Source organism: Apodemus sylvaticus, chromosome 5, assembly GCF_947179515.1.
Source record: "Apodemus sylvaticus chromosome 5, mApoSyl1.1, whole genome shotgun sequence".
Taxonomy (NCBI): domain Eukaryota; kingdom Metazoa; phylum Chordata; class Mammalia; order Rodentia; family Muridae; genus Apodemus; species Apodemus sylvaticus.
Window position 1 is genome coordinate 88,358,573 of NC_067476.1, and position 20,807 is coordinate 88,379,379.

Here is a 20,807-nt window from a genome sequence, read left to right on the forward strand (position 1 = left end):
TAGGGGGAGGAGTGGTTCTTCCACTGCGGTGAGGTGAGGTCTATAGAAAAGGCTGTCTCAATTCAGTGAGTTGTCCTAAGCTTTTGATAAATGTAGACATTTCCTCTGAGGACGTGTTTATCAAAGTTGAATCATTTTCACAAATATGTCAGATTTCAATGTCTTTTTAATCAACTGAAAGCCATTTACTATAAGACATTAAGTAAAACCTTCAAGTCCAGAGCCTTCTCCAGAAGTGTATTCCTGCTGTTTCATTACCCTTGAGGTAAGCGCAGCGTCAACCACTGATACCTACACTGCTGATTACCTGCAACACTAGAATTTTGTGCCAACTTCTGGTTTTTGTTCCCTGATGAAGCTGCCCATTTCTAAGCAAGTTAACGACATGCAATATATTTAAAAGTCTGATCTACTCATGAGGTTAAATGACTATGTCTAACTAAACATTTCACCTGAGTACTTCTATGAGCGTTGTGAAACAGAACTCTGTAATGCTTCAAGTTACCAAGGCATACATAATAACTAAATACTGCTTTACAAATCAACAAAATGAAGATAAAGAGAGCAAAAGCAAAAATAAAATTTTTAAATGTCAAATATCCCTTAGAAACTATAGCTGGAGAGTGTCCTGTTTAGGGACAGCCCTAGTGTGCTAAATGTCATGGAGAGATCCAATGCAGCAGTTTAAGGGGCAGATCATTTGGGAGGATATGATCAGAGCATACAAACCTGTGTCATTTTAGATGGTAACAAAATCAGATGCAAATAATCTCAAACAGAATTTGGGCCATTGGGCAGCAATGCTCAGCTGCATCCAGTAAACTAGTGACTCCACTGACACCAGCTTCCTCCGGGCTTTGCACACGGTCATCCCTCCAAGGCTAGGTAAGCAGAAAGGGAGAGCAGCACATTCTCTCTCAATGTAATGAACTAGGCTTTTTGCTTACACGGCACAGTCTGGGGCTGCAAAGCCATAAGCAATTGCAAAGTGGGATGGACACAGCCCACTCCAGAATAAAGCTGTTAAAGCCAGCAGACCTTCCAAGTAAGAGCAGATACTCAGAGTGCTCCCATTATCAAACCACAGGATCTTAGCAATAGGCTGTCACACCGTACCACATATGCAAAATAGAAATATAGGAAGTGCTGGTGCTCCTGATGCAACTGAGTAGGAGGAGAGAGGAGGAACAGAGGCCGGGAGTTATGTTCATAGGGCAAGTGGTATGGAGGCTCTAAATTGAGTGTACTATTGTTCTACGTGACCCATGAAAACACTGGGCACTGAAGGGTTTCAGAAGGATTCTGACAGCTTAGGGATACAAGGAAGGTCTGGTCAAGATGCTGAGCCTGGTACTCCCTAGTTAACTGTTCAACAAGTTGGAAGCTGACTTTGGTGCTGAAACACAGTTGTGAGCGCTCAAGACTCTTGAGTCAAGAGTCACAGAGCAGTCATTAGCCCTGGCTGGCCACTCCATCTTCAAGGCCACCAGTGGGGGCTCCCTTTTTCTCAGAAAAAGTCTGAAGGAGAGAATCTGCAGGGATTCCAAGGTTAGTGCCTCCCAGAGGATGGGACCTTAATTGTATCTGTTTTCTATCTATTATTCTTTCTTTTCCCCACTTCTCTACACCTTCTTGTCTTTGGTCTTTTCTCCTCTAAGAAACTTCAAGTCTGTTTTTTTATTAAAAAAAAAAAAAACAACCAACAGTTCAGCCAAGGAAGTGACTTAATTGGTAAAGTGTTTTTGCCCTCAAAGCATGAAAGCCTGGGAATTTGATCCCTAGAAGCCATGCAAAAGAGCTGTGTATGGACATTAATAATGATCAGTGGGCCAAGATATCCCTAAAGGTACAATAGTGTTACTCAATCTTGGCAGTCTAGTTGGATTTATGGCCTGTTCAACAGGAGGGAAATCACTCCTGGCACTGGAAACCTAGGTCGACCAATGCCATGGATCCTTAGAGAAGAACCTGCTATTACCACTTTGTCAAACCAGCATAATTCCTATTTTGCATTCATTCTACATACTTATGTGCACAGATAAATAAATGTAGCTCTCACCTTTCATGGAAGAAACTCTAATTTGTAATAGAAAAAGACCATTACAGAAAACCACAATGGATTAAAATGAAGAGAAAAATGATCAATGACATCTATACAAGCAACAGTAGACGATGGACTTGAGTTGTGCTGATGTATTTATGTCCACACACCTGCATACCCACACAGAACACTCTAGAATTTAAGAGGGAGGGAAGTGAATGGGACAAATGATGTAATTACTTTAATTAAAATATAAAAAATGTCCAGCTCTCTATGGGTGTGGACAATTATAATCCCAGAGCTGGAGAGTTGGAGACAGGGTTTGCTGGGCAGCTGGCCTACCTATTTAGTGAGGTACAGGACAATGAGCTATTCTGCCTCAAAATGAGGCAGACAAATCCTGAGTGATAACACCCAAAGTTGTCCTCTGGGCTCCTACATGTATATGCACAAGTACATGTGTGCACACACATGAATACATACATAAATAGATAAATAATAAATAAGCAAGCAAGCAAGCAAGCAGACAATCATAGATATCCTTCACAGAGCAAGATATTACTAAGGGATGCTTACCTAACAGAATTCTCATATTTTAGCGTACACAGGAAGTACAGGGGAAGCCTGATTTGAAATGTGACAAAGAGGTATGATCCCTATGCTTGCATTGGGGCCCCTGAGAAGAAGTATGGGAAGCTGTCAAAGTGGAAGAAGCTTTATTGGAAGTGTCTGGCTTGTCAAGGAAAGTGCTATTTACAGTCAAATGGTGGCCCAAGCTGAAAGTCCCAACTTAAAGACCATTCTCCAGTCTCTGCTAGACCCTTAGCTGTGTGTATGTGAGGGATTGGCCCTAACCGCCCTTGTACAAGATGGAGATTCTTGTATGGAAATATTCTTTCATGTTTTAATTGGCTCATTAGGACAGTTTCATGTAACGCAGACTGGCTTAGATCTCATCATGGAGCTTGGAAAGCTCATGAATTCATAGCGATCCTCCTACCTCGGTCTCAAAAGTGCTGTGATTACAAATGTTATCTACTATGCTCATATTTAAATGGTTTTGGTCAGAACCAACCACCAAAAGGTTGGGACTAGACCTGGATACTGGAAGGCTAAGCAGGGATTTGGAGGCATGGGAGTTTCACATATGAGCCGTGCAGCTTTAGCACTGATAAAAATTGCTATTTTAAAGGTCACAAGAATAATGTCAGAATCATGGTACATATAAAAGTAGCAGGATAATTTTTCAGATGGTAAAAATAACCAGTTTCCTAATACATTTTTATAAGAAAAGGGAGGTGGATTTGAATGAAGATGGGATTTCTGCTTTCCACACTTGAAAGCCCTCCCTCAGTGTAGGAGCTAGTAGAGAAGAATAATCCTCTCTAGTGTTTTCCTGCCTCACTTAATGGGGAAATCCAAGAGTGTCCAAGACACTTCTGTAGAAGCCACTTTCTTTGTGTAGAAAACACAAGAAACATTTGTACTTAAAAGATCTGATTAGTGAATCATGTACATGTGTATAGCTCTGTCTGCCTGTCTGTCTTTGTGGGACTGTGTGTCTTTGTGTATGTGTCTGTGACTCGGTCTCTAGGTGTGACTCTGGGTATGTGTCTCTGCATATATGTATCTGTGCATGTGTCATTGTATGTCTCTGTATGTGTCTGTCTGTGTGTGTGTCTGTGTTTGTGTCAGTGTATCTGTGTCTGTGTATGTCTGTGTGTGTCTGTGCACATGTCTTTGTGTGTATCTCTCTGTGTGTGTCTGTTTGTGTGTGTATATGTGTGTGTATGTGTGCTTGCTGCTGACATTGAGAAGCATTCAGGTGAATATAACACATGGGACTTCTGTACCCTGGAGCACATTGACCAATCCAGCCCAGTCGGCCAACAGGTTCTCCAGTGCAGGAGTGAGGAGTAGAAAGAAAAAAGACAATTAGACAACATTGTAGCATGACGGCAGTCATTCTGAGACTGAGGCAGGTTTTATTTTTTCCAATCTGCTTTAATACCATTTTAATTACATGCAAGTAGTAAGGGCAATATAGTACAATGAGGAACAAGCAAGACAATAAACACATAGAGTCAAGGCAAAAAGCAAAGTCCTGTGTCTACAGTCGTTCCAAGGGCGTGTCAGAATGACCAAAATACCTGAGCCTACTTCCTTGCCAAAGCCCAAAATCTTGCCTGAAGCCTGTTTCCCTTGTTCTACCCTAAAATTAAAATTCCTGCTTTAACCTACTTCCCTATTATAGCCTAAAGTTAGATCCTTGCCTGAACTTATTTCCCTGTCATGCCTTAGTGTCAGATTCCTGCCCAACCTTCCTTCCTTGTCAAGTCCTAATGTCAGATTTCTGTCAAGTAGCACCCCAAAAGGCTCTCCACAGGGCATGGTGTATGCTTGTGCACGTAGAAGTTCTGCAAGACCATATTATATGCAATAAATAAAATGATCAAAAATTATCTGACAAAATGAGTTAGAGAGTAATTGGAGGACAGGTGAGGGGTGTGTCTCTGAATGTATGACAGAAAGCCCCTTTTCACACTCCAGGATATCCACGGAGAATTGGTATCTATAGGTAATACATAGTTCACATGAAGAGTCTACGTGATCCACATCTGTGCATATAGCCAAAGTGATGTGTTTAAGGAGTTTATGCAAACAGCAATGGCAGTACCTAATAGCCTCAGTGGGGAGCCACATACTGGGTTCTCTCTCTCTCTCTCTCTCTCTCTGGAGTGAGTCTGCAGCAGAAGTAGATTTCCACTGCATCTGATTGCTTGTCATGTGATGAATGAAATGGGACACCCAGGCTCTTATGGCTGTGAAGCTACTTTACTTTCACAATCTTCAGGCCACTGCCATCAGCCACGAAACATTCCCATAGACTAGAGAGTGGCATAAACATTCCCCAACTCTCGGCTGCGCAACTCTATCTCTAGCCTTTCTCCTCTTTAGTTTCTTCTCTTTTTGAAGAATTGAGAATTTCACACATGCATACACACATAATGGACTTTGATCAAGTCCACTCTCCTTCCCCTCCCTTCAGTCCCTCCCGTTCACATTGTCACTATTTTCCCCCGACATTTATAAACTCTCCTTCTCCCCTCTTCTGCTCTCTCCTCCCCCTTCTCCTCCTCCCCCTCTCTCTTCTTTGTCATTGTCATTGCTGTCATCATCTACAGAGTCCATTTTTTTTTAACTCTGCCAGTATATACATGGACATAGCCACCTGCTGGAGTGTGAAGAGCCTCTCTCTGCTGGGCTACATCCTGAAGAAAATGGACTTTCCTCTCGGCATCCATCAATTGCTAACAGTTCCTCAATTAGGATAGAGCCTTCCTGGGCACATGTTCCCACCACGATGGAACTTTGTCTGGCATGATCTTGACTAGGTCCTGGTCATGCCGTTACAGTTCCGGTCGATTCCTATAAGCAACTGCACTGCTGCACATAGAAAACACTGCAGCACCAGCTATCCACTGCTGCAGTTTTCCTGCCTCCTCTACTCTCACGATCCCTGAGATCTGTGTACATTTCTTTATCATAGTAACTGGGTTCATCTTTCCAGAATGAAGATCATCTATGTCACTCTCTAGTCTATGTCCTTCAGTAACTTCTTGTCCTCAGACTGTCCTCCCATGGAACCCCAGGTCTTGTAGACGATGTAGATCCTTGGATGGGATCAGCAGTCTTGGCCTCCGCCCTTTGCTCACAGAACTCTGTGTTCCCCACGCCCTCACCTTCCCCCCTCCCCTGGCACGTTCCCCACACCCTCACCTCTTTCCCCCTCCCCTGGCACGTTCCCCACACCCTCCCCTCCCCCTTTCTGGCACATTCCCCATACCCTCGCCTCCCCCCTTCTGGCATGTTCCCCCTCCCCCTCCCCCTTCTCTCTTACGCCACACGCCACACCTGTGCACAATCTTTCCCTGCAGCTCTCTCAGCCCATCTTCCTCAGCCACTCCTTTGACGTGGCAGCTATGGGAACTCCCTTTTCCACAGGAGGCATAAGCTTTCTTCCCCTGATCTGCAAACTCCTTTCCAGTCAGGCCCGGCTTATTCAGATTTGTGTTCCTGGGACCTGCATAGTCTTTAGAACATAGAATGACCATTTGTTGAATTGATGTGAGATTTATAGTAACTTTTTGGCTAAAAGGCTTTGCATTTTATCGTTTTAGCAGGCCTTGGCATGTCTGGTTTTTTAATATGGGTAATATATTGAATGAAAATTTAGCTTTCTATGCAACTTCCTTCTCCTCACATACATTATCACATCAACCCATAGAAGATCGCTTTGTCAGAACAGAACAAGTCAATGCTTGTTGATAAGACACTGTAGACGATTGCATTTCCTTGCTTATGATCTCTTCTTTACCAGTGTCACCATTCAAAGCATTCATGATACAGGCCTGATAGAATGGAAATACACTGTTCTCATCCGAACCCACATAGCTTCTCTTCCCCAGGCAGCCTGGCTTGGAAGGGAAGGCGTGTCACTCCCTTTCACAAGTGTGATGATTTGTGGCCGAGACAGAAGAAGCTGCCCTCTGAACCACAAGCCCCCTGGTGCAGGCAGGCTAAGGAAAGATGAATGGCAATATAAGACCGACATCTGAATGTTTCATATTAAATTAGTCCCACAGAGCACCCAGAATTCTCATTCCATAAATCACCGGGTAACATAAACTTGCTCCCAGGTTAGATTGCTGTGACTTTGGCCTGCGGTGTCATAGATAATCTGAGAACAGTTAAACGTTTGTCTGAAATAGTAATCATTTTCAGCATATTTACCCAGCGGTGCTGAGTGACCCAGACTGATCTCTGCTGCTAGAAACAGCATGTAAATGGGAGTCAGCCAATTGAGGAGATTTCAAAAAAAAATAAAAAATAAAAAGTCACTGTTTTTCAAATTCTTGGTCTGCTCTGAAATCACCATGAACCTCTTCAGATGGTACGCCCCAAAGGAGCTAACCTAATGGAGCACCAGTGTGTCCTCACCCCTTCTGTAAATTCCAGTCACGGTGTCATTTTTTTAAACCCATCCGTACCTGTCTTTCTCTACAAATCACAGGCTGAAAAAGGAGTTGCTTGTACAAACACACACATTTCTTCAATGGTTGAGGTTAATTCTGAGAATAGTTCACAAGTTCCTGGACCTGTCGTGGTTCTCCATTTCTGAGCTGACATTTGATGCTATCCTAGATACTTCATACATTGAGAGAAACATTGGTCTAGGGTTTAAGAGACCATCCAACTTGATGCTTGCTGGCTGAATGTCTGTCTGCACCGCTGCTGCCTCTCTTAACTAGATCTAGATTTAAAAGACTGTTCTGACACTAGTGAGATACAAAAGGAACACAAGAATCAAGGCAGCAATAATTCCGAGTGATTCTTAAAGTCTCTGTGTGTGTGTCTCCCTATCTCTATCTCTCCCTGTCTCTCCCTGCCTCCATCTCTCTCTGTCTCTCTTTCTGGTTCTGTCTGTCTGTCTGTGTAAAGCCTATCTACACAGGGTCATCTAGAATCATTTTCCCTCTTTGAAGCCCAGCCTAAGTGTGCATAGAGCCACAAGAAGAACTCATGGCTTGGCTCTGTGCTAGCCAAGGACTAGAGGTGGCTTTAGGGAGAGAAAGAGCTCTGCACTAAGGTCCACACTTGGTTGCTATAACAAAAAAGCTGAGGCTGAGTAATTAATAAAGAATGTAATTTTATTTCTCACAGTTCTGAAGGCTGAGATGTCCAAGATCAAGATGAAGCTGCCGGGATCTGGTCCAGAGCTTTGCACCTTGTCCTCACATAAGGTCAGGAGAGTAAGAGGACATCAGCCTCTGCTATGTGTGGTTCTTGTAGCTGTGGTGCTCTAGTTAAGAGAGTGGAGGCTCCTAACCTGAATACTTCCCCAAAGTCCCACCTCCTAATGCTATAGGGGATTAAGTTTCCAGCACATGAATTTTGCGTGACAAGTTCAGGTCACAGCGTTCCCACCACACAGGTTAAGTCACCTTATCAATGTATTATTTCACAATTCTGAAAACTAAAAATCCAGGAAGAGAGAATGCACTCTGCTAATTCCCTCTGCAGACTAAGAGTCTGTTCCTTGGCTTCTCACTAGCTCTTCAGTGTCCTGGTCTTATAATTTGAATATTGGTGGCTTGTTTGTGTGAATGGCTTTCTGTTTGTGACTTTCACAAAATTTTATGTTGAAATCAGGTCACCTGAATGACTCTATGAAGTGCTGGGAGCTTTGGAGGTTATGCCCCTGGAGAAAAGCCCTTCTGAATATATTAGTGTCCTTATAAATGAGATCCCAGAGATGTCCCCACCTAACTCTGTGAGGACATAAGAAGACAGATCCATCTGTGAACCAGAATGCAGGCCCTCACCAGATGCAATCTACTATGACTGTGAAAAGATCTCCCAGCTTCCAGGAATTTGAGAAAGAAGTTTCTGTGGCTAACAAGTTGCCCCATCTAAGTCATTTTGTTATATCAATAAAATAAACTAAAACATCTGTCAACCTTTATCATACCTCTTAAAATATCACCCTAATCGCTCCCTTGTGTCTCTATTTTAAAGGCCAGGATCTGAATTTTCCCTCTATGGTGAGGACAGTGGCTTTGCTGGTGATTAGAGGCCCAGCATATTCTAGTGTGGCCTCTTCTTCGATAATTACGTCAATAGGGGTCCCATTCCAAGTCAGATCAACTTCTGAGGTGCGGAGGGTCAGGCCTTTGGTATGAGCATTCTGAGCAGATACAATTCAACCCACAATAGTAATAGAAGTTCTATAGCCTCCTCCCAAGCACTTTGCCAGAGGAAAGCACCCTACCACTTATTACCACAGCCTTTCCTGTCAGCCTCTTTTCTTTTCTTTTCTTTTTTTTTAATACTTTTATGTCTTTCGTGTTCCTCACTAACACCAAAGTCTGATATTAATGGAAAAACCATTAAAAAAAGAAAGAAAGAAAACCTATTATCCTATGAGATAAAGTGGGTGCACTCAACTGTAAAAGGAAGACTTATCGATCAATTTCAGTCAAACCTTGCTTGTCTGACACATTATAGTGAAGGAATATGTTTTTATTGCCTGGCCAGATAGTTCAGGTTTCCGGTCAGTCTCCGCAAAGACCCTTTTTATAACATTGACAAAATTTTACCACAGAGCCATGAAAACAAAATTAGATTTCATAACTCACATCAGGCCTGGAAGCGGTTGCCCTTATAAATTTTACAAACCTTATCAAGCTTTAATGTTCCTGAACTGATAAGATTTTTAAATAGCAAATTATTCTGAACTTCATGTACATATGCATGTATATAAATAAATGTATGTTTGTGTGTGTCCCCCATGTGTATAGAAATATATTTTTATTCCCTTTTTATCTTATAGGGAAGAAAGCCTTGTCTGTCTTCTTCAGGGAAGAAAACTGTAACAGAGGCCACTTACTTAAACAAATTTACTTCTAAAGAGGAAAGCTGCTATTTATCTAAGAGTTTTAATTTTAAATTTTACCTTCAAATTAAATGGATTTTTTCATAGTAATATTTTGAAGAAACAACATTGACAAATGAGCCACAGTATATCCATATATTCAGACTAAAACAGGTCATAATTGAGAGTGGTTTTAGCCATGGAAACTTGGCATTTGGGTGAAATCCTGCATATACATTCCAACGTAAGCATTTGAGGCTGTAGAGGTGACTGCTGGACAAGCAAATACATATACACTGAATGGGAGCTTTGTCTCCCAAGCCAGGTGGGAAGCACCAAGGCGGCAGAAACCCTTGGTTTTATTTACTCAGGCTGAGGCTTTACCCACAAAGTCTCCTCACCAATCTCATCAGACCCCACCCCAGCGCACTGGAAAGAGACGGTTCTGCCATTTTCTACCCTTGTGCTGGGACTCATGCCAAAATCACTAAAGGAAATAAAGGAGATCCCTCTGCTGTGTAGAGCATCAATTCTGTCAGTTGTTCAGCAGGTACAGTCCTGAGTCCAGCTAAAGCAGCATCACAGTCAAACAATCCTTTATGCTTCTCAGAACCGGTCAAACACAACGAAGAATCACAGCAAAACCTAAATGTGTCATGTTCTGAAGACACATCTCTGTCGATTATATACTTTGGTTTCAAGTACCAAGTTTGAAGAAATGCAAAAAGTTATGTGAGCTCTCTTAAATGGTTAGGCAGAATTTAAAACATCACTGGACTGCGGCAGAGTCTTTCAGGCCTTTTGGACTGATGTGGTCCTTTAGGAACTTTAAAAAGTCACAATATAAGGAAATACATCTGCAGAAAATGTACTACTTTTAAAATACACTTTCACAGGGTTCACCTGAAAGACACTGATAAACTCTGCAAGTACACACATACTCATAGAAAAGAAAGGCTTCTGTTATTCATCCATAATCTTCGGATGTCTGAGACAAAGAAGTTCTATATCTCTCAAATGGCAGATACCCAGATATATTTCAGATGGGAGCAAAAACTGACTTGAACGGTTAGTTATATGTTGTTTTGTAATGTGCAAAATCAGTCATAAACCACGATAGCATTTTAGCATCTTTGGGTACTTTTTTTTTTTTTTTTTTTTTTTTTGCGTGTGTAGGGAATAGGAGAAAATTTTAGCTTCTTCAAAGGCTGCTGTTAATTTGGGAGGATTCCTTAAAGAATACCCTTATTACCTGGAAGGAAGAAAAGATTATTAAGTTGATATTTTTCACAATGAGGAGGCCATTTTCCTGACCATTCTTCTAGGCAGAAGAGAAACATGCTGTTTTCCCTCTGTTTATCAGGAAAACAAAACTCAGAAGAATGGGAGACTGAGTACTTACTGAGCTGGCATGGTAACCATTCTCTCTGGAAGGAGAAAATGGGATCTTTTGTTTTGGAAGCCCCAGAGATCTCTCCCTGACTTTCCTGTATGGCATTTCTCTTTCTGTGAGCTGGTAATGCTGGCTAAACACCAAATAACTTTCTGATCATTTTATTCCTATTCAGGTTTATAATTACTGGACTTTCTGTGAGAAATCATGGGCAAAGTACCTCCTGGTTCCTTTAAAGTATTATTTACAGATCTTTTAGAACTATAAGATGTTTGTATGGAAAGTGTATGGGTTGTGAGTTGACATCACTGTGACTGGCTAGGGTTCTCAGGTCCATGAAAAGCACTGGAATTGCAATCCGTGTTACTATGTATATCTGCTCTGTCCAGTTTCTTTGTTCTCAGAGCCTGAAGGAAGTCTGGAATAGAGTAGATGCTCATTAAACCTATTAGACACCAAATGGCAACTAAGTATCCTACTATGTTTCTTCACATTTGAAAGACACGCTTGTTTTCTTCTACTCAAAGCTTTTTATCATTGGATCAGAAAATGCAGAAAAGCATTTTATGTCCATATTTAAAAAGGCAAGCAATATTCAAAAATTTGCATGTCTACTAGAGAAAAGAACAAAAGATTTTTCCATATCTTTCTGGTTCATAGCTAGGACAGACTTCTGTGACAAACAACAGACTAGCAGAGTCTTATCAGCATGTAATCCTTTATGTAAATGGGAGATAACAAAAGAAGGTGCAGTCAACAAAATATGAGTGTGCAATTCTCAAATAGAAACAGATTACAGGTGAAATCCTGTCTTCAGCTGAAAATAATAGGACTATGGAAAGACCAAAGAAATGAAGGGGAGGGGCATGTTATGCAAAGTCAGTAAACAAGGTAAAGACTGTTATTCAGTTTTAAACTATATCATCTCCATGGTAAAAAAAAAAAAAACTCAAGGGTTTTTGCAGTTTCTTTTCTATTAGTTTCAGTGTGTCTGGCTTTAGACCCTTAAGGACGTGGGCACAGGGAAAATTTCCTGAACAGAACACCAATAGCTTATGCTCTAAGATCAAGAATTGACAAATGGGACCTCATAAAATTACAAAGTTTCTATAAGGCAAAGAACACTGTCAATCTGACAAAACAGCAACCAAAAAATTGGGAAAAGATCTTCACCAACCCTATATCTGACAGAGGGCTAATATCCAATATATACAAAAAATTCAAGAAGTTAGACTCCAGAGAGCCAAATAACCCTATTAAAAATGGGGTACAGAGCTAAACAAAGAATTTTCACCTGAAGAATTTTAAATGGCTGAGAAGCACCTTAAAAAATGTTCAACATTTCAAGACATTAGGGAAATTCAAATCAAAACAACCCTGAGATTTCACCTCACACCAGTCAGAATGGCTAAGACTTAAACTCAGGAGACAGCAGGTGTTGGTGAGGATGTGGAGAAAGAGGAACACTCCTCCACTGCTGGTGAGATTGCAAGCTGGTACAACCACTCTGGAAATCAATCTGGTAGTTCCTCAGAAAACTGGGCATGACACTTCTGGAGGATCCTGCTATGTCACTCCTGGGCGTATACCCAGAGGATTACCCGGCATGCAATAAGGATACATGCTCCACTATGTTTGTAGCAGCCTTATTTATAATAGCCAGAAGCTGGAAAGAACCCAGATGTCCCTCAATGGAGGAATGGATACAGAAAATTTGGTATATTTACACAATGGAATATTACTCAGCAATTAAAAACAATGAATTCATGAAATTCTTAGGCAAATAGTTAGAACTGGAAAATATCATCCTAAGTGAGGTAACCCAATCACAAAAAAAACACACATGGAATGCAGTCACTGATAAGTGGGTATTAGCCCAGAAGCTCTGAATACCCAAGACACAATTAACATATCAAACGATTCCCAAGAATAAGGAAGGGCCCTGGTCCTGAAAAGGCTTGATGCAGTAATGTAGGGGATTACCAGGACAGAGAAGTGGGAGGGGGTTGATTGGGGAATGGGCAGAGGGAAGAGGGCTTATGGGACTTATGGGGAGGGTGGAACCAGGAAAGGGGAAATCATTTGGAATGTAAACAAAGAATGTAGAAAATAAAAGACAGAGAGAGAGAAAGAGACAGAAACAGAGAGAGAGAGAGAGAGAGAGAGAGAGAGAGAGAGAGAGAGAGAGAGAGAGAAAAGATTGGTGAAATTGAGAAAAAAAATCTCTGGACACCAGTCACAGTACCTGGAGCTGCAGTCCTGAAATGCTGTAGGCAGAGGCAGGAGGATCACTGAGACCAGGAGTTCAAGATCAGCTGCATTCCACCATCCCTCTCAAACAATATTGTTCCTGTCTAAAAGAAATGCAAGTAGCCCAACTTGGGATCCATCCCATGGGAGGGTACCAATCCCTGACACTGTTACTGATGCCATGTTGTGCTTGCAGACAGAAGTGCAGCATGGCTGTCCTCTGAGAGGCTCTACCAGCAGCTGACTGAGACAGATGCAAATACCCATAGCCCAGCATCAGAGTGAGGTTGGGGACTCCTATGGAAGAGTTAGGGGAGGGAATGAAGGAGCTGAAGTGGGTGGCAACCCTTGTCATCTAACCAAGACCCATGGAAGTTCCCAGAGACTAAGCCACCATCCAAAAAACATACACGGTTGGTCTGGGGTCCCCAGAGGCTGCCTTGTCTGGCCTCAGTGGGAAAGGGTATGTCTAATTCTGTACTTGATGCCTCAGAGTCAGGGAGGGGGCACCGTTTCAGAAGTGAAGGGAAGGGGGCAGAGAACTGGCTGAAGGAAAACAGCATTTGGGATGTAAATAAATAAAATAATTAATTAATAAAAATATGGTGAGTTAAATAAATAAATAAACAAACAAACCTCTTAGCCATCCTTCTCTTCCTGTTCCTGAAAAGGAGGCACATTCAGGAAATTTTCTTTACAGGTATAAATTTCCTTATAAAAAGGATAACTTTAATACTGGTTTCAGGCTTTCCTGGCCCTGTTTTCCATGTCTAATTTCTCAGAATCATCCTTTTACCAAAGGTGGGCCATTGGTCTATTTTTAGAAGGATTTAGAAGAATCACTGATAATTGTAGTGAGGAAAAGAAAGCATGAACTCCCTCCCCTGCTGGGAATCGAACCTAGAGCTTTGTATATGCAATGTTTTAGTATAGAATTGTACTACACGCCCCTTTCACAAACCATGGGCAGAGTTGAACATAAGGCCTTTATCTTATTAAAATTTTACTTCAGGAGATGGAAGCAGTCGGTGGCGGCTGAAAGCGAAGAGAGCTGCCACCACCTAGGCCTCAATACTACCCGAGGATTCTGGGAGTCCCTTGTTGTCATCAAAGAATATGGAGAACATCACTGTCCCCTCTTGGAATTCTTGCTCTCATTATAAAGAGAATTTAAGGATGGACTCAAACAAAAACATTGAGGACAATTTTATTAGCATTTTAAAAGAAAAACCTAGGGCAGGCAAACTGTAAATAGCAATAGTTGAGAAGACAGAGCTTTGGGATTCTCATCAGTGAAGGGGAAAGTACTGTGTGTACCCTAAGGCAAGGAAATTTCCATTGATTGATTCTCTCTCGCTTTTGAAATTCATTTTGCTGGTGCTGAGGCTATAAAGTATTGTATGGCTCTGAAAGAAATGCACTCCTAGCTCTCTTGGACACTACTATCCTAGTTAAAGCATAAGTTCAATTAAAGAGCAGCTAACAAATAGGTAAGTGGTGTAGTTGGAAGTATCTGCCCATGGCTCATCAGGTCAAGGTCCACTCTCTGTCCTGTGATGCTACTGGAAGGTGAGGGGACCTTTAAAATTCATGTCTCAAGAGAAGTCCTCGTAGGAGGAGATTACAAGATGGGGATCTCCTAGAAGGGAGTACCAGGACCGTTTCTACTTTGCCTTGTCTTTCCTTCCTGGCCTCATTGAAGTAAGCACTCTTCCCTGCTTGTCTTCTTCACCTGGTTCTGTCTCTTCCAGACCCCAGTACAGATCAACTAACTAACGATGAGCCCAGACCCCCTGAAGCAATGGTCCAAAATAAACCTCCATCTTTTTAAACTAATTGTCACACTGATAGAAAACCAACACAAATAATTGGCCCCAGAACTGGGGCTGTTGATGTGACTACACCTGACATGGCAGTTGAAAAGACCTTTTAATTGATTTGTGTCAAGAATCCAGAAAATGTTGAAGAAGCAGATCACAAGAGGCTTCACAGCTGTAAGCAAAGCCTGATGGGTGACCCTAGGCAAGGGTCGAAGCCTAAAATGTTGAGGAGAAGATAGACAAGAGTTATTCCTGTAGAAATGAGGATTGGATTGGAAGCTGGGTTATAGGTAAGGTGTATACAGTCTGACAAAGAACATGTCTACACTTTGTTCATGCCTTGATACTTTATATAAGACCTAGATTAACAGTGACTGTTTAGTTTAACTGGTGAAGAAAGTTTTGTGACAGAACAGTATTAGGATATTGTGGAGATATTTCTGGCTGGGCTTAGATTTGTAACAAGAACTGAGGGGACAGGAATATGAGATGACTGCTGAAGGGAGCTGCATAAGGTAGGCAGAGCTTGCCTGAGGAGGCAGCCGTGTGGGCTACAACTGTCAAGACTAGAAGGATAGAACTACCTAGACCTTGTGTGTGTGTGTGTGTGTGTGTGTGTGTGTGTGTGTGTGCGTGCGCGCGCACACACACACTACAATATCAGACATGGAAGCTTGGCCTTTTTTGTCCTGTGAGATTTTGGTCTTGTATTAATATTATAGTTCCTTTTAATATTTTTATTCTTTCCTTTCGGAGAGGAGAATTTACCCTGTGCCAGTATGAATAGAAAATATGAAATTTGTTCTTTTTACTTTTCCAAACTAAATCTTTGCTTTGAGTTCCAAAAACTTTGGAATTATATGTTTTCTTAGAAATGCTGAAACTGTTAATAACTAGTCAATTCTTATAAATAGACTGAACGTATTTTGCATTTAAAATGGTATAAATTCGTGGGGCTAGAGAAAAAGTGCTATACTTTGAATCTGGAGTGTGTCCCAAAAGATCATGTGCTCAAGTCTCGGTCACCATCATGTTGTATTATTAGATCACTATCATGTACAAGTGATAGATCCTTTAGGAGGTAGAGACTAAAAGAAAAGTAGGTCATTGGAGACCCTTGCAAAGAACATTAATATTGTGTATAGAAAGAAAAACATTTTATATTGTAGCGATTTGAATAGACTTGGCGCAGGGAGTAGCACTGTTAGGAGATGTGGTCTTGTTAGAGTAGGTGTGGCCTTGTTAGAGGAAGAGTATCACTGTGTGGGTGGGATTTGAGACCTTCCTCCTAGCTGTGTGGAAGTCAGTCTCCTCCTGGTTCCCTTCAGAACAAGATGTAGGACTCTAATTCCTCCAGCACTGTGACTGTCTGGATGCTACCATGCTATAATGATAAAGGGCAGAACCAGTAAACTAGTCCCAATTAACTGTCCTTTATAAGAGTTGCCTTGGTTGTTGTATCTCTTTACAGCAACGGAAACCCTAACTAGGAGACACAGACAGACAGACAGACAGACAGACAGACAGACAGATCTATAGAGATATCCCTTCCTTCATCTGTCTTTATTACCCACCACAAGCCTTGCACTACATGTATTCTCCCTTTGTACAAGGGAGCCAAGCAACTGTAGATTGGTTGATATCTCTGAAATCAGAGACCCAAATAAATCCCCGCTCCTTTTCAGACATTCTTCCTGGATATTTTATCATAGCAAGAAAATGCATTTTTTTAAAAAAACAAAAATTCCACCAACAGGATAGAAAGGACTGCGACATTTTAATATTTACATGCAGAGTGGCCAATAAAATATCTGTGAAGTTAACACTAAACTACCATATCATAGCTAAAGACACCAAGAGCTATGTGCCTCCTCAGAAGTACTTCTGTAGACTAGGGTTGGGACAGGATAGCCCAGGGGATACTCACCTGTCCTTTCACACTCAAACACAGAGACTGGCCAGCGATTTCTGGCGCCACAGAAAACTTTCAAGCTACAGATGACCTGGGTCCAGATGGGATGAAGTGTGACAGATGTTAAGGTGTATTCATGAAACTTCTCAGAGTTTACCTTTGTAACCAATTTAAGAGACCACCCTCATCATTGCCTATGACACCCTTGCTGTCATTGACAGAGTTGTCAGCTTGTGAGACTGATAAAAATTAGCAAGATGGTTACTATCTACTTATTGGACTCTATGCTGATTACACGGGTACATTGATTTAGTTTATCCCGTTCCCCAATCATCAGCAGTAGCAGCACCATCATCATCATCATCATCATCATCATCATCATTATCAGTAGCAGCAACCCCAACAACAGCTCCATTTTGCAGATTTGCAACCTGGGTGGCTTAAATGAAAATAGCTCCCACAGGTTCATAAGGAGTGGCACTATTAGAAGGTATGTCATTGTAGGTGTTGCCTTTGGGGGGAGGAGTGTGTCCCTGGCTGTGGGCTTTGAGATTTCAAGTGATCAAACCTAGCCCAGTGGCTCCCTTTCCCTGCTACCTGTGCATCCAGATGCAGAACTCTCAACTGTGTCTCCAGCACTATGCCTGCCTGCATGCAACCATGCCTCCATCATGATGATAGCGTATTATTAAACCTCTGGACTGTAAGCCAGCCTCAACTGAATGTTTTCCTTATGCGAGTTACCATGGTCATGGTGTCTCAGCAATAGAATACTAAGACAGAACCCAAGTCTCCTGGCAAAGATGGGGCAGAATGAATTCTGCTGCTTAAAGCAGGGGTGTTAAATTCCTGTGTTAAGTACCCATTGCTCATTTGTTTAGCCAGAGTGCTTGTTTATTGAGTATCTGGGAGGCACTCAGCACCCGCAATTGGGGTAAAGGAGAAGGTGGATTCAAATGCATCCGTGCTGTTCTTTTGATTAAACTGCAGAGAGATTTTTGCTGCCACTCCGGTTCTATGGTATCTCTCTCTGCTCTGTGAACTTGAGCAAAGGAAGGTAAAACTTCGGTTTTCTCTCTTCTGGACTTTCTGGCTTGGGATAGCAACACATTTGGTTTAGATTAAGCCCATTGACTGAAGCATGGTTCTTCAGCCCCAATACACATGACCTCATCAAGCATTGCCTTATCTGGCCCAGGGGCTCTCTAGCGCAGTAGAGCGCCCCAGAGCGCTCCAGAGGAGGGCGGGTCTGGGGGAGAAGGCCAGTCAGGCTTAGCAGTCACATACACACAGCAGGGTCCTGTCCTTTTAGAGTAAAAGGAATGGATCTGGAAAACCCAATCAGGAGCATTTATGTGCATTTATATAAACTTTTTGTTTTCTGGCCTGAATCTAAATGATAGAGGTTTTAATAGCTCCAGTAATTAGCCAGGCATGCAGGCAACCCCACTCTGTTCTTGTGTAATATCACACGCCTTAGGGCCCACCTTCTCTCCTTGTCCGGCTCTGCACATGAGCCTGTGTCCCCTTTATTTTCTGCCATGGGGGGAGGCACAAAGTTTTCTTATCAAAGGGCTCACTGTTCACACTGTGTGACTCCCCTCCATCAGAAGGCAGCCTTCTTTTCTTGGGGATTTCATGGTTGTGTTAGCCATTGCATAAGAAAGGCAGAGCAGGGCCTGGTAGTTCATTTACAACCTCAGGCTGTCTGCTGTATGCGCTGAGGACACAGTGGACTCTGTGCCATGCTTGGCACAAGGTGAGCATCTAAATCCTCCATGACTCACACGGTGTTTAACAAACTCTTGACGGTTCCGTTACTGATCTGAAAGAGAGCAGAACAAGTGCCAGAATCACTGTGAAATGCGAACTTGTTTTTTGCAGAATGCTGGCTCTCTAGCTCCCTGCACACCTCCCATTCTTCTTCTTCTCTCTTAATCTGTAACTGTATTATAATAGTAATACTTACGCCATCGTTACAGACAATCCTGCTACAGGAGATGAGGGCTATCCCTTGAAATACTTTGGATAACTTGAATTTTTCTTATTGTTCTTTTCCTTAGAGTGAGCACACACACACACACCACATACATACACACATACGTACATACACACATAGCACACCACACTACACACACACACACACACAAACACAAAGCACCACACCACACACCACATACATATACACACACACACATCACACACACACATCCACACACCACATCCACTCTTCCACACACCACATCCACACACCACCACACGATACTACACACTGACATACACCACACTATATAAACACAGTATCACACTATGGAATACACACAGAATATCACATCACACTACACATACAAACACACCAAAGACACACACAAAAAACAACACACCACACACATACACACACATGCCACAAACACATGCTCACCATACACATACACATACACTGCCACACTACATACACACATGCACACATACCACATATACATACACACCGTACCACACACACACACGCACGTACCACCACTACTACCACCACACTACATACACACACACACACACACACACACACACACACACACAGAGAAATACACCACACAGGCATACATACACACACACCACATTGACATGCACACCACACAACATACACACATAAACATCATACCACACTACACACACACACACACACACACACACACACCAAACACCCTTTTGCTTTAAAACTGAGGACAAATTTGCTATCTTGATAGAATGATGATGCAGTTTACGTAGAGATTGTCTTCTTTCTGTTTTTAGACACATGTTTTCCCAGAGGCTTTTAGAGACATGTTTTATTACCATTTTGGGTAGATTTTTTTTCATGAAGATAACCTCAAGGAAATAAAGATGTGTTATTTTACTGAAGTCAACTTTTCTTAACAAAGTCTAAGTTAATTATCTTTGCCTTACAAGGACATTCAAGTTGTCTTCTGAAAGCAGTTTTAGAAGTCTGTGAAGCCCCAAGTGTCATCAAGGGGGAGAAAAAGCAACAAAAACAGACAGCACCCTCCCTCCAACATGGTAAACTCCATTGTGAAAATGATGACAATAGTTGGGTTCACTGTGACTGGCTGACTGGTGCTCTTGCCTTTCTTTGGGGTGTGTACCAGACAGCAAGCACTGGGCACAGAGGCAGAGACACAAAGACTAACTCTAAAATCTCCTACACAGTGTTAAAGGATAATAAGCTGGGTATTTTTAATGGCTTCTTGCCATTTACCACACAAATAAATCTCATTCTAAAAATGTATTTTCCTACTCTGTAGTGACAAAAATGTTAGATGGTTCCTTTAAACTCAGAAAGACAAATTAGCCACAGAGAGTGCAGAATCAGTCTCTGTGGCCAGTTTCCTCTCAAAGAGACTGTCTGCTGCATACACAATATTCTCAGTTTCTCTCTCTCTCTTTGGGAGAAAGGCTGCTGTAGATCCTTTCTGCTTATGTCTTTGCTCCTGGTCAGAATCGATTCCAGATGTGGGAGGTAAATACTGGAAAGATTGTGGAAAATAAAGTGGAAATGAAAAAAATCCCTGAAGCCATTTGAGTGTCGATGACAGATGAGGTCGGTATTTTCAGTTTAAGCAATGGATGTGTGGGGAGCTCAGAGGCTGCTCAGTGCTGTGGGCATTTAACAAACAGGAAGGACCCCGCTGAGTCTCAAGCCTGAACCCATGCTCTGTGTGCCCAAGACAAGAGGAAACATGGTGCCCTGGCCTTAACACACTAACATTAATTACATACTATATAATTAAGTAAGTAAATAAGTCGACTTTAAGTATCTCCAATTATACTCATAATTTATGCATTCATAGGCATTTTTAAACCTTCTAATTACTTAACTTACTGTGGGTATTTCATTAGTTGAAGAGATATGAGAGAAGTGTCCACAATGTGTAAGTCGATTGAAGAAGTGATGGCAAAAT